General features: G+C 38.2%; 1 pseudogene; it reads left to right on the top strand.

Annotated features, from left to right (window-relative positions):
- Positions 1-13,348: 13,348 nt before the first annotated feature.
- On the top strand, positions 13,349-14,011 carry LOC138164030 (large ribosomal subunit protein eL29 pseudogene; annotated as a pseudogene).
- The last annotated feature ends 1,316 nt before the right edge of the window (positions 14,012-15,327 follow it).

Here is a 15,327-nt window from a genome sequence, read left to right as displayed (position 1 = left end):
TATTAGGAAAGCCAAAAGTATAATTGATCCAATCAACAATTAATCCAGCAGAAACCACATGATTATCTCAATAGATGCGAGAAATCTATTGCAAAAGTACAACATTCATTCCTATTAAAAACACTAGAAAGTAAAGGAATAAATAGAGCCTTCCCTAAAATAATAGATAGTATCTATTTAAAGCCATCATCAAGTATTGTATGTAATGGGGATAAGCTAGAAGCATTTCCCACAAGATCAGGGGTGAAACAAGGGCGTCCACTATCTCCTCTCATATTCAATCTGGTACTAGAAATGTTAGCAGTAGCAATTAGAGAAGAAAAAGAAAGCAAAGGAACCAAATTAGGCAAAGAAGAAACCAAGCTATCACTCTTTGCAGGTGATACGATGATATACTTTTATAATCCTAGGAATCAAGTAAAAAACTTCTTGAGAAAATAAATAAATTTGGCAAAGTTGTAAGATACAAAAAAATAATCCACATAAATCCTCGGTATTCCTGTATATTTCTAATGAACTTCAACAGCAAGAGACAGAAAGATAAATCCCATTTAATGTTACTGTAGATATTATAAAATATTTGGGGATCTACCTGCCAAAACAAACCCAGGAGCTATATGATCACAACTACAATTCTCTTTTCACACAAATAAAGTGAGATCTAACTAATTGCAAAAACATCAGTTGCTCATGGCTGGGTTGAGCTAATATAATAAAAATGACAATTTTACCTAAATTATATTATATATTTAGTGCCATACCAATCAACTTATGAAAAAACTACTTTACAGAGCTAGAAAAAATAGTAACAAAATTCATTTGGAAGAAAAAATTGTTCAGAATATCAAGGGAGTAAATGAAAAGAAATGCTAGGGAAGGTGGACTAGCTATACCAGATTTTAATCTGTATTATAAAGCAGCAGTCATCAAAACTACTTCCTACAGGCTGAGAAATAGCGTAGTGAATCAATGGAATAGAATAGGCACATGAGATTTAGCAGTCAATGACTATAGTAATCTATTATTTGATAAAACTCCAAACACTGGTTTTTGGGATAAGAACTCACTTTTTGACAAAAACTGTTGGGAAAACTGGAATATAGTATGGCAGAAACTGGACATAGACCATTATCTAACACCATATACCAAAATCTAGTCTAAATGCATGCATCATCTAAGTATAAAGGTTGATATTGTAAGTAATCTCAGAAAACAAGGAATAGTTTACCTGTCAGATTTCTGGGGAGGGGAAGACTTTATGACTAAACAAGAATTAGAGAGCATTATAAAATGCAAAATGTGTAATTTTGATTACATTAAATTGAAAAGCTTCTGTAGGGGGTGGAGTCAAGATGGTGGAGGAGAGGCGTGACCTCTACTGGGCTCAGGCTTCCACCTTCCCCAATCCATGTAAAATGGGGCTCTAAACAAACTTTGGAGCTGAAGAACCTACAAAATAACACAGAGAAGATAACCTCCCGCTGAGTACAGCCTGGCAGGCAGGCAGGAATCGTCCAGCACAGCACTCTTGGAGCAGAGACCAGCCCCACACCAAGGCTTTAGCCCCAGGGGAGGCCTGACTAGCCACTGGCATAAGGGACTCCAGATCAGCAGCAGCTGTGGCTGTTTCCAGATTTGCCAACACATAGAGGCGAAGGACAAAGTGAGATGTCAATGCAGTCTGGGCTTTGGGACCCAGTAAGTGGGAGTGCATGGCTTTTGCCCATGAGGTGATAAGCAGCTGAGATGCTGGCACAGACAGCCAGTGTCACATAGCAGCTTCAGCTCCTGGTCTTCAGAGTATAGGGCACCAAGCACCAGTCTGAGAGGTAATCGCTCTTGGTTTAACCTTCTTGTATCTGGATTGCAGTCTAGGGTGGAGGTCCTGGGGTGTGTGTCCAGCCTGCCAGAGTGTGTGAAGACCTCAAAAAGGGCCCATCTAATACCTCTGGCAGCTGAGAAAACCCCAGCGTTTGAGACGAAAGCTCCCTTGTCTGGTGGCAGAGTCCTACTGTGGCAAAAAGCCCAGGGGTCAAGTGACTGAGGGGCAACATGACCAGGCAAAGGAAACAAAGCAGACAGAAGATTCCAACATTACACTGCTATTTTGGGGACAAAAAGAAGCAAAGCATGGAACAGGAGGAAGACAGTGAAGTCAGAACTCCCGCAAGAAAAGCTTCAAAGGAAAATACAAGCTGATTACAGGCCATAGAGGACCTTAAGAAGCAGATAAGAGAAATGGAGGAAAAATTGGGAAGAGAAATGAGAACAATGCAAGAAAATTATGAAATGACAGTCAACAGCCTGACTGAGGAAAATCACACGTTAAAAAACAGACTGACTCAAATGGCAAAAGAGGATCAAAAAGGCAATGAGGAGAAGAATGCCTTAAAAAGCCGAATTTGCCTGATGGAAAAAGAATCTCAGAAGCTCAATGAGGAGAATCATGGCTCAGAATTAGACTGGAGCAAATGGAAGCTAATGACTTTATGAGAAATCAAGATGCTATTAAACAGATCCAAAGAAATGAGAGAATAGAAGGCAATGTCAAATACATGATGGGAAAAACCACTGACCTGGAAAATAGATCCAGGAGAGATAATCTAAAAATTATTGGACTACCTGAAAGCCATGATCAAAGTAAGAACCTAGAAATCATCCTCCAGGAAGTTCTCAAAGAAAACTGCCCTGATGTTTTAGAACCAGAGGGCAAAATAGAGGTTGAAAGAATCTACTGATCACCTCCTGAAAAAGATCCCAAAAAAAGAAAACTCCTAGGATATTATAGCCAGGTTCTTGAATTCCCAGATTAAGGAGAGAATATTACAAGCATCCAGGAAGAAACAATTTGAATATTGTGGAAACACAATCAGGACAACCCAGGATCTGGCAGCTTCTACACTGAGGGATTGAAGGCCTTAGAATATGATATTCCAGAGGGCAAAGGAGCTGAGATTAAACCAAGAGTCACCTACCCAGAAAAACTGAGTATCATGTTTCAGGGGAAAATATGGTCATTCAGTGGAATAGAGGACTTTCAAGCATTCTTTCTGAAAAAAACCAGAGCTGAATAGAAAATTTGACATTCAGATACAAGAAGCAAGAGAAACATTGAAAAGAAACCATAAGGAACTTATCAAAGTTGAAATATTAACATTCCTACACGAAAAAACACCCTCCAGGAGAGTAGGGTGGGTGATGAAAGGGAGAGCAGGCTGGAGGGGAGGGAAGTTGGGAACACCCACTTTTGAAAAGGAATGGGATCAAAGTAGAGAATAGAACAAGTTGGAAGTCGGATAGGAGGGAGCGAAATATAGTCAGTCTTTTACAATTTATTTACCATGTTATTATTTTGCATTAGCCACACATGTACAACCTATACTGAACTGCTTATCTTCCCGGTAAGTGTGGGAGACAAGGGAGGAAGGGAATGAATCTGGAATTCAAAGTTTAAAATGAAATACTCAAATACACCCACACACACACATACATATACACACACACACACACACATACCTATACACTCACATATACACACACACACACACACACAAATATATATATATATATATATATATATAATTATTAATACTATTTTGCATGTAATTGGGAAATTAGATATACAGGCACTAGGGCATAGAAATCCACCAGAAAAGTCTACAGGGATAATTGAGAAAATATGGGAGAGAGCAGATTGGAGGAGGGGATATTCTAGGACTGCTCTTTTGGGGTGGTGAGTAGGTGAAAAATGGGGAGAAAATTTGTAACTCAAAATCTGGCGGAAATAAATGATGTAAATAAGAAGTTAATAAAGCATTTGAAAAAAAAAAGAAAAGCTTCTGTACCAACAAACCAATGTAACTAAAATTAAGAGGGAAGAGGGAAATAGGGAAGAATTTTTACAACCTATGTCTCTGATAAAGGAATCATTTCTAAAATATACAGAGAATTCACACAAATCTATCAGAATACAAGTCATTCCCCAATTGATAAATGGTCAAAGGATATGAACAGGCAGTCTTCAGAGGAAGAAATTAAAGATATCTATAAGCATATGAGGAAATGCTCTAAATCACTATTGATTAGAGAAAGGCAAATCAAAACAACTCTGAAGTACCACATCTCACCAGTCAGTTTGGCTAAGATAACAAAACAGGAAAACGATAAATGCTGAAGAGGATGTGGGCAAATTGGAACACCAATGCATTGTTGGTGGAGTTGTGATCTGATCCAACCTTTCTGGAAAGCAATCTGGATTTATGCCCAAAGGGCTATAAATAATTTCATACCCTTTGACCCAGCAATACCACTTCTAGGGTTGTATCCCAAAGAGATCATAGAAGTGGGAGGAAGACCCACATGTAAAAAAAATATTTATAGCAGCTCTTTTTGTGGTGGCAAAGAATTGGAAATTAAGGGGGTTCCCATCAATTAGAATGGTTGAACAAGTTGTGATATATGCATATAATGGAATACTGTTGTGCTATAAGAAATGAAGAGCAGAAGGACTTCATATTTACCTGGAAAGTCTCATACGAACTGATGCTGAGTAAGAAGAGTACAACCAGGAGAAATTTGTACACAATTACAGACACAACATATGTTTGACAACCAACTTTGATAGACTCTTCTCAGCAATGCAGAGTTATAAGTCATCCACAAAAGACTCATTATGGAGAGGATTTCTACATCCAGAGAAAGAACTAGAAAGAATTGAGTTTGTTTCCTCTTTACCATTTTTCATTCCATCTGATACAATCCTTCTTTATAACCTGACTAATGTCTAATGTGAAAGAATTTGCAGATCCTATACTTGATTGTATGCCATCGGTGTGGGGGGAGGGAGAGAGAGAAAATTTGAAATTCGAGGAATTGTGGAACTGAATCTTTTAAACTAAAAGTAAACAAACAAATTAATAAAGAAAAAAAAGATAAAAAAAGTCTGGAAACAGCCACAGCTGCCAGTGATTCAGTTCCCTGAGGTCTGTGCTGCTGGTCTTTGCTTTCCAGAAGACTGCTGCTTTGAACATCTCTGTGGTTCTGATCACATAGTATAGTGAACTCTCTATTTATTCAGCAGTAAACTAAAGCAAAACATTCACAGAAACCAAAGTACAGCATTCACAATGATATAACATAACAACTTATCACTAAAGTGGCCACATAGTTTTCACTTAAAGTGGCCACATAGTTTTAAATAAAATATATCATTCCTTAAATCTTTAACCCAATCATCCTAGGAGCAATCCTCCTTAAGGGGCACAAAGTACAAAGGTCTAAGTTTTCCCATCCCTAAGTAACATTGTCTTAATCTCACTCAAAAAGTCTTTCTTCTTATTCTTTGATTAGGTTCCAATCATCCTTAACTCAATCATTCTTAAGGGGTATAAGATATAGACTACAAAGTTCTTCCACCCCTAGATCACAGTAAATCATAATCTTGTCAGTCAGCACTTAGTACCCAAAGACAGGTTTTTTAATTTTTACAAAAACCTGGCTCCCAAATTCCATGGTTCTTCTTCCATGGGTAGCTCCCTGGATCTACCCAACTCTCACCTGGATTCACAAGCAGGCACCTCTCAGTTTCTCATCCAGTTCCTCATCCAGCTTCCATTCCATATTGATACTCACAGTTTCCAGTCCACCTCAAGTCCTTTACAGTTTTTGTTTCTGGGAAGTCAAAGCTTAACAGAGGCACAATAACATTCATGCACATTGCCAGCACCATCATCAATTCACTTTCTGTCTGTGAAATCAACACAGACCCACAAACAAGGTATGAGAAATCAACACAAATCATCATTATAGTTCCAGAATCTCTGAAAATATCCTTCTCTCAGACTTCTGTAAACAGACAACAAGAAAGTCCTCTTTCAGTACCAGCAGTAAGGTCCCAGGGCTTCTGTAACAACAAGGACATCAGATGATAGATTTGACAAAGTAACATCAAAACAGACAGCCATGCTTCCTCCCAGTTCTGCTCTGTTCTAGCTTGGGCTTCTCCTTATTTATGGTGATTCTCCTTCCTGTCCCACCCTTTCTATTATGTCAGCAAGTTCCTCCCACCTTCAAATTACAAGGGGCTTAAAGAAGGTGCTAAATATTTAAGCAGCTGAAACAAGGTGCTAAGTACTTCTTTGCTTGCCTTACCCAGCCAGGCTCTTCTCAGCTGGATATTTATTTCACTCTGTCTTTTTGTGGATTCTGTAGCTCTAAAATTTGTTTAGAGTCATTTTTAGAGGTATTGGAGGTGGGGGGGCATGAGCTCAAGCAAATTCCTGCTTTTATTCCACCATCTTGACAGGATCTATAAGTTTTCAGTCATTCCAAAGTGATATGATTTGAGAGTTTACTATTTACTATTCTCCTGACTGGTGCACTGGTTTGTGAGTGATATGGGCATTCTAATCTGTGCTGAAACTGTGATCAGCGTCCCTGATCTACTGCAGCTCTAAGTTCTGGTGTGCTAGGTCTTCTCCTTGCCTTTGAACTGCCTCCTGGATATGAGTATGAGCAATGCAACTGACTTCTGCCCCAGTATCAGTAAATCTACTGACCTATGGTCTGATCCCCTTACCATCTGTGGGCTGGGAGCCCTGGAAGCAGCCACTGCCACTACTGATTCAGTCTCTTCCAAGGCCTGCTCCTGGTTTTCTAGGGCCCTATATGTGCTGTTGCAGCTTGCACTGGACTTCACTCCACTTTCACCCCAGGGTGATACCTCTTTCCTGCTGATCTTTTAAGTTGTCTTGGGCTAGAAAAATTATTTCCCCTTTTGTTTGTTCTCTCACTCCAGAATTTGTTTTGAGGAATTATTTATAGTTTTTAGAAGGGTTTTGGGGAGAGCTCAGGGAAGTTGCTGCCTTTTCTCTACCTTCTTAGTTCTGTCTCAAAAATTGACTTTCTTGAGCAGGTTTGACCTGGCTCCAGCACACTCCTAAATGTAGGAGTTCTGTCCCAAGAAATGATGATGACTTCCAAGTTGGTATTATTATCATCCTCAAAAAGCACATTTATTAAGGCACTAATTGAATTACTGGGGTATGGCAGAGGGTGTCTGTGAGTTTTTATGATTGGCAATAGAGGTGACTACCTTCTGAAAAATATCCACTTTCTCAGGTTCTGATATGGCAAATTCTATCAATTGGAAAAATCTTTTATTCCACAATTAGAGGGAAATGCCAAAATGCAAAAAAAAAGTTACACCTTGCTTTAAATTCAAACTGAGGCATAAATGGTTGCTTCCTTTATGACCTTAAGTATATTTCCTAACATTCCTTGGCCCCAATTTTATTAGGGAAATAATGAAATGGTTGGACATGGACTTTGAGGTCCCTTTCTAAGTTCCCTTTTCAAAAAACAGATTTGGCTCAAGAGAAGAAACAAGAAGGTGAAGATACTTTATTTGAAAGGACAGGGGAAGAGAAAAATGAAAAGAAAGGGAATCAAATGATTATATAAATAGAACTGGAATGGACCTTACAGAGGTTAGTACTTTGTCTATAGCTAGCTGAAAACCTGGGCAAAAGTTCGTTCATTAAGTACTAGTAATAACATCAACTAGTTCTTACTATTCATACTTTATAGAATTTTGTGGATATCTTTTTTTTACATCACCAAAATTTTCTCTCCATCCCTCCCCAATCCCGGAGATTTATCCCCTATAGCAAAGAATATTTTTAAATAAAAATAGGAAGTAGAAAAATAATTAGCAAAATTCATAAATATATTAAAACAAATCTGAAATTACATACAATATTCCACAACAATGGGCCATTCCAAAAGAGTAAGAAGTGCTTTCTCATATCACTTCTTTGGCACCAAACTTGTTCACTGTAATTTTTTGACATCAGTTCCACTTGTTTTATGATTGTTATTATTTCCATCTCCATTGTTGTAGTCACCTTGTTTGCTATTTTCTTGGATCTGTGCACTTCATTGGTCCATGCAAATCTTTCTATTTTTCTTTTTTTCCATCATATTTAATCATTTCTTATAGCACAATAATATTACACTACATTCAAGTATCACACTTAGTTTAGTTAATACCAATCTATGGTAATATAGTTAATACCAATCTACTTTATTTCCAAATAATTGTTTCAACAAAGAATGCTGCTATAAATATTTCAGTGTATTGGGGACTTTCCTTTTATTAATGATATCTTTGGGATATATAATTAATAGTGGAATCTCTGGGTCAAACTGTAGAAGTATCTTATGTAAATTTTAAGGTATATTTAAACATTTGGTATATTTATTAGTATAATCCAAAATTTCTTTCAAAAACAGTTGCACTGATTCAAAACTATGCCAGTTATGCTTTAGTGTACTTATTTTCCCCACGATCCTTTCAGTTGACTTCCATTTGTTGTTATTTTTTTCCAGTTTTCTGAGTATTAGGTGAAGTCTCAAGGTTGTTTTAATTTTCATTTCTCTTATTATTAGTGATATGGAGCATTCCTTCCTGCGAATTCTAGTTGGTCAGCATTGTATCCGGGATAATTACATTTAATGCCCCAATGATGTGCTCTCCCCTACCCAATTATAAATTAAGAATCATTTTAATCAGTCAGCCTTAAGTAGCTGTTAGGTGGCATAGTGAAAATAGTTGGTACAGGTGGAGCCAAGATGGTGGAATGGAAGCAGTAACTTTTCTAAGCTCCTCAGTAAATCTCATAACTAAACTTCAAAAAGTGAATCTGAATGGAATTTGGAGTGTCAGAATCTACTGGGAGACAGAGTGTGGCAGAATCCAGCCCAGGAAAGTGCCCACGTGGGTCAGCAGAGAGAGAAGGAGCCCCAGCCAGTGGACTCACCCACCCCAAGGGTGATTCACAGCCATCTCATCAGGATCTCACCACGGGACTGGAGGAACCATTGTAGCCAGGTAAGAGAGGGCTCGGGGCCCCCAGCAGACACAGCAGCATCTCCTGGAGCTATCAACCCTCAGCCTGGAAGTTTAAAAATCACCTGCCTGTTTCTCCAGGAGGTAGGATGCCAAAGTAAACTCTGGCTGCTCTGATTCCCTGTCCCTGATCTAGAAAACACAGAGATAAGTGTCCCACACAGAATGAAATCCTGAGATAGTGGAAATATTCTTGGGCTTCGGAGTCATTGAGAAGAGGTGTAACTGAGTCAAAAAGGAGTCTGAAGAGAAGAGGGGGAGGGGTCCCAACAAGCCCTACCTCACCTGACCAGCAAACGCCTGACTGAGCAGTAGCCCAGGGGAATAGAGGCAGAAAGATGAAGTGGCCAGACCACCCCTCCTCCACAGAGTTCTCTGTGAGCATTAGCATAACACAAGGGAAGCACTGAGAGTCCTGTCCTTGGCCTCAGTCTAGACATCCAGAGGCTACAATGCACAAAGCCAACAACCAGGAACCTAGTTCCCAGCCTGACAAATTAGGAAATAGGAAGTTACAGTGGGAAGGAAGGAAGCTGAGAAGAAGGGGAAGGCAAGAAAATCAATTAGAGCAAGCAAGAAAAACCAAATACAGAGGACAACATGGACTCTATACTCATACCTGAGACCACAGAAGGAAATATGAATTGGTCTCAAGCCCAAAAAGCATTCCTGGAGGAGTTCAAGAAAGATTTTAAAGGCCAAATCAGGGAGGCAGAAGACAAATTTAAATCTACTGTGACCAAATTGGAAAAAAAGTCTCACTGAAGAAAAAGTAATCAAAAGTAAAATTAGTGAATTAATTGGAGAAAATACCTCCCTAAAAAAGGACCTTCAAAAACTAACTGAAGAGAAAAATTAGAATCAGTCAAATTGAAGTTCAGGTCTCTATGATGCACCAAGAGTCAATCAAACAAAACATGATGATTGAAAAATTGGAAGAAAGTGTAAAATATCTCACTGGAAAAACAACTGACCTAGAGAACAGATCCAGGAGAGATAACTTAAGAATATTTAGTCTACTGGAAAGCCCTGATGAAAAAAGCAGCCTGGACAACATCCTTCAAGAGATTATCAAAGAAAACTGTCCTGAAATTCTGGAATCAGAAGATAAAATAATTATCGAAAGAATTCACCGGACTGATCCTGAAAGAGATCCCAAATTGAAAACTCCAAGAAATATAGTAACCAAATACCAGAATTACAAGATTAAGGAGAAAATATTGCAGGCAGCCAAAAGGAAAAAATTCAAATACCATGGAACTACAGTCAGGATTACACAGGACCTAGCAGCTTCTATATTAAAAGATGGGAGGGATTGGAATTTGATATTTCATAAGGCAAAAGAGCTAGGACTGCAACCAAGGATTAACTACCTGGTAAAATTGAGCATAATCTTTCAGGCAAGGAGATGGTCATTTAATGAAATAAGGGACTTTCAGACCTTCCGGATGAAAAAGCCAGAGCTCAATGGATAATTTGATCTTCAATTACAAGACTCAAGAAAGACATAAAAAAGTAAACAAGGAAAACACACTCACATGTGCACACATGCACACTCATGCACACATGCACATAACTTGGGATGCAATAAGAGCAAAATATTTACATGCCTATATGAGAAGCTGATAACTGTCAATATCAAAATTTACATGATTATCATGACCCTTAAAAGGGTTATACATAGACAGAGGATGTTGGTATAAATGAACTAACCTGATGATAAAAAAAAACAACATTATTAAGGGGGTCAAAGGGACTGCAATGGGGTAAAAGGAAAGGATGAAACAGAAAAATGTAAATTATGCCATATGAAGATGCATAAAAACACTCTATAGTAGAGGGGAAGTAAAGGGGGAGAGGAACATCATTTGAACATTATTTTCACTGCTTCTGGTTCAAAGAAGGATCAACATAATCAGTTAAGTTTAAGATTTTAATGTGAAAAGATGTGAAAACTCATTAAATAGCGGGAAAGGAGGGAGGGAGAGGAGCACTGTATGAAATTTTTCTCATTGGTTTGGGGTCAAAGGGGGAATAACATATTCTCAAAAGTATAAAAATCAATTGTGTCCTATAGGCAGTAGGAGGGTAAGGAGGGGATATAATGGAGGGATTAGAGTGGAGAGAAATAGTAGTAAGGGGAAAGGGTAGGTAAAGAGGGGGGGAGGTCACCAGGAGGGAACACTGAGGTGGTCAAAAGGAAAACCCTTAAGGAGGGGAGGGGAGAAGGAAGAAACATAAACATAAGCAGGAGAGGGAATAGGTTGAAGGGGAAGAGACAGATAGTCATCATTACTGTGAATGTGAATGGGATGAACTCTCCCATAAAAGAGAGGTGGAGAGCAGAATGGATTAAAAAGTATAATCCTACAATATGCTGTCTACAAGAAACACATTTGAAACAAATCGATACCCACAGGGTAAAGGTAAAAGGCTGGAGTAGAATATATTATGCCTCAGCTAAAATAAAAAAAAAAATCAAGGGCAGCAATCCTTATCTCAGATAAAGCAAAAGCAAAAAATAGATCTCTCTCTCTCTCTCTCTCTCTCTCTTTCTCTGTCTTTCTGTCTCTGTCTCTCTCTTTGTCTCTCTGCCTCTTTTTGTCTCTCTGTGTCTCTCTCCTCTTTCACTTTTCCCTCTGACCCTCTTTCTCTGTTTTTTTCTTTCCATCTCTCTGTGACTTTATCTGTCTTTCTCTTTTTCCCTGTGACTCTGTTTCTATTTATGTATCTCTGTGTCTCTTATCTCTCTGTCTTTTTCTATTTCTGTTTTTCTCTTTGTCTTTCAGCCTTTTCTCTTTCTTTCTTTTTCCTTTCCTCTATTTCTATCTATCTCTATTTCTCTCTGTCTCTCTCTTCCAAATACCCAAATGGATCAATGACATCATTGATGCAATCATGCAAATATTTTCCCTTTAATAATCCAAACCAAAGCCTATCGATTCTAGCCAAACCTTAGGTATTCTTGTCATGTCCTAACATGCATTCACCACAGGGGGTGCAGTCATTGTAATAAAGCCTTTCCTCTCTTTCTCTTGTCACCACGAGACTACCAATAAAACAAATGATTGATCATCTTTCATTTTCACATGATCATTTGTTTTCACAAATATTTTTTTAAAATCACACCTACTCTCTCATGTTCACATAGATACATATTTTTTCAACTTTTTTCTCATAGGCACTGGTGCTCTGGTTACTTTGGAGCATGAGTTTATTATTTCCTTTCCAACTACCAGAAACATTTAGGATCTTGGGTTTCTTATGCATAGCAAAAAGGGATCAACCAGAAAGGGCTGTGAGTTTCAAGAGAGTAAATAATGGAAAATATATTTAGTTTATTAAAATATTACATATTTTCTTTCAGTATGGGGGGCATTCACTTTAAAAGGTATTTAGTCTCAAGACAAGCAATGAAGGCTAAAAAGAGAGAGAATGAAAAAGTTTATGTCATTAAATTTTCTCCATGTAAATGAGCTTGCTTTTTAATTACAAAGAGCCACTCATGTGACAGGGAAATAATTGTCACTGAAATACCCCCTCTCCTTTGATTTTTGTCATTTTTGGCACATGATACTTTGAGAACAAAGACTCTGGCTGAGTAATACTAATCACATTTGTCAAGCCAGTCACAATAATCTGCTGTTGGGGAATAAAGCAAAGGGCCAACTCGCCTGGTGGGAGATATCATTATAAAACTCTTGATACATTTCATTCTCAGACTCCTCTAGTGTTGGGGATTAATTTTTCATCTCCATTTAATTAAATGGGTAAATATGAAAGGAAATAATTTTAGAGTTGGCCGATCATCTCCTATGGTTTTACTCATTATCATAAAGAAATAGATAGCTTGAAGGCAGGCAGAACCACCCCTCTCCCCCAACAGAAGACAAACTTCTGCTCCAGGGAGTGGAGGGGATCACTGTAGGGGAGGTATCTGAGAAGAAGCTTGCACTATAAGCCTCTGCTAAAATAAGAAATGAGACTCATGTGCATGCAATCAAAACATAAAATGAGGTGATTCAGACTGAAGATGGAAATTAAGCATATCTTTTGGGGGAGGGAGGAGTATCAGGAAAGTACAATGTGAAAGAAAGATTCTGTGGAATCTGTCATTCATAGGACTTCATAGCACTGGAAGTGTCTTTAGAAACCACTTACTTCAAATCCTTCATGTTATAGTAGATGCACTGCTTTTTTCAGTGGCTTAGAGACTGCTATTTACTGTTCATGTAACCTTGGGCACATGGCAGAATCGTAGAATCTTAGAACAGGAAAAGACTGTCTAGTCTTTTTTTTCTAACATACTTTAAAATAGAAAATTCCATAGAAAATTTTGCAACAACTCTTTATCAAGAAACTTTATGTATGGCTTTTTCTCTCTCCCTTTGGCCTCTTCAGGTCAGTGGAGTGCCTGTTAGCTAAGGCTGCAGTGTAAGGATGGCTAAGTCTAAGAACCATACCACCAACAACCAATCATGAAAATGGCACAGAAATAACATCAAGAAACCTAGGTCACAGAGATACGAGTCTCTGAAAGGGGTTGACCCCAAGTTTCTGAGAAACATGCTGTTTTCCAAGAAACACAGCAAAAAGGGGCTGAAGAAGAGGCAGGCCAACAACGCCAAAGCCATCAAGGCCCTGAGCACCAAGGCCTCCAAAACCAAGATCCTCAGGCCCAAGATCCCTAAGGCCAGTGCCTGACATGCTGGCCACAAGATGGCTACCAAACCTCCAGGTCCTAGGATTGGCATCAAATGTCCAGGCTCTAGGATCACTGACTCTAAGGTTGCCAGAACCACTGACCCCAAGTCTACCAAGCCCACTGACCCCAAGGCTACCAAGTCCACTGACCCCAAGCTTGCCAAGCCCACTTACCCCAAGGCTGCCAAGGCTGTCACCAAGGTCAGTAAGTCAGATCTCAAGGTTACCAAATCTGGCCCCAAGGCCACCAAATCTGATGCTAAGGCTGCCAAGTCTGACTCCAAGGTTGCCAAGTCTGATTCCAAGGGTGCTAAGTCTAATTCTAAGTCTGCTAAGCCTGCCAAGTGTAAATCCAAAGATGCTGGGGCTAAAGCTTCTAGTCCCAAGCCTTCAAAATAGATGCTTCAGGTTGTAGAATTTCTGCTTATTCCCCTCTTAGACCCTGGAGTTGAGATCTTCCTTTATAACAAAGCAATATAATTGAATAGAAATAATTTTTATGACCTCTCCTGACAATGTATGCAAATTCTGCTTTCATAAATCTCCATCTCTGTCCTGAGAGGAGGGAGGTATGCTTCATTGTCTATTCAGGTAAACCATTTAAGGAAATTAAAAAAAAATCTGGATTGACTGGATTTTAAGAATCCATTAAACTCTTTAAAACTAGCCCAATTATCCATTTAAATCACATTCAAAAAAATAATTGCCTTGTAATCTTCTGCTTGGTTATATTTCAATCAGAAACACTACAGAGTTATCAGAAACACAAAAGATTATTTTAAGTGCATATTACATCAATATTAGTAGAAACATTAAAAAAGTATCTAATAAACTTTTCAGGAAAATAAGTTCTAAAAATCAATACCAAAGCTGGAATGTGACAGAATCACACTGCAATTTTGATTGATGCTTTTCATAGGAAAATGTAGCAAAATAATATTATGATTATATGAACTACTACTTATCTTCAACAATCAAACATTTACCTTATCATATTGTCACAGGAATGTTGGGGAAACTGGAAAAAAGTTTGACAGTAATTAGATGTACACAAAAATCTTAATTTATCACAATAATCTCCAAATGGGTAATAGAACTAAATGTAAAAGTTTTTTTGTTCTTGTTCAATCATTTCAGTCATGTCCAATTCTTCATGACTTATTTGACATTTTCTTGGCCAAGATACTGGTTTGATTTGCCATTTACTTTTGCAGCTCATTTTACAGATGAGGAAACCAGGGCAAACTGGGTTAACTGACTTGCCCAGTGACACATAGCTAGCTAGTTAAGTGTATTAGGCCAGATTTGAACTCAGATCTTACTCACTGTAGGCTCAGTACTGTACCACCCAGCTGCTCAGTCTTATTTTAGCAAAATTAAAATATTAACTAATCAACAGGTGCCAACAAAGTAGCCTTTATAGGAATTTAAAAAAGAGTCGTGTCAAAATCATAAAATACTGATTTATTATTTATTTATTATTTATAATAATTAAAATAATATTATTATTATATTTATTTAGGGTCAACCTGAGGACTCAACAGACTACTTACATGGGGCTCTACTTGCCAGAGACAGATTTGGACACTTGTGTTTATAATAAAAGGCAGGGATAAATAATTGCTGGTCACAAAATTTAGTGTTGGCAGTAGTGATTCTATTCTTTATACCTTGCACCAGGTTTATCCATCCCTGTACAATGTTGATTTTAAGAT

Source organism: Petaurus breviceps, unplaced genomic scaffold (genome assembly GCF_028583685.1).
Source record: "Petaurus breviceps papuanus isolate PSGF00001 unplaced genomic scaffold, PetGlider_PUasm1.0 189, whole genome shotgun sequence".
In the NCBI taxonomy this organism is placed as follows: domain Eukaryota; kingdom Metazoa; phylum Chordata; class Mammalia; order Diprotodontia; family Petauridae; genus Petaurus; species Petaurus breviceps.
This window is presented reverse-complemented; position numbering and strand designations above follow the sequence as displayed.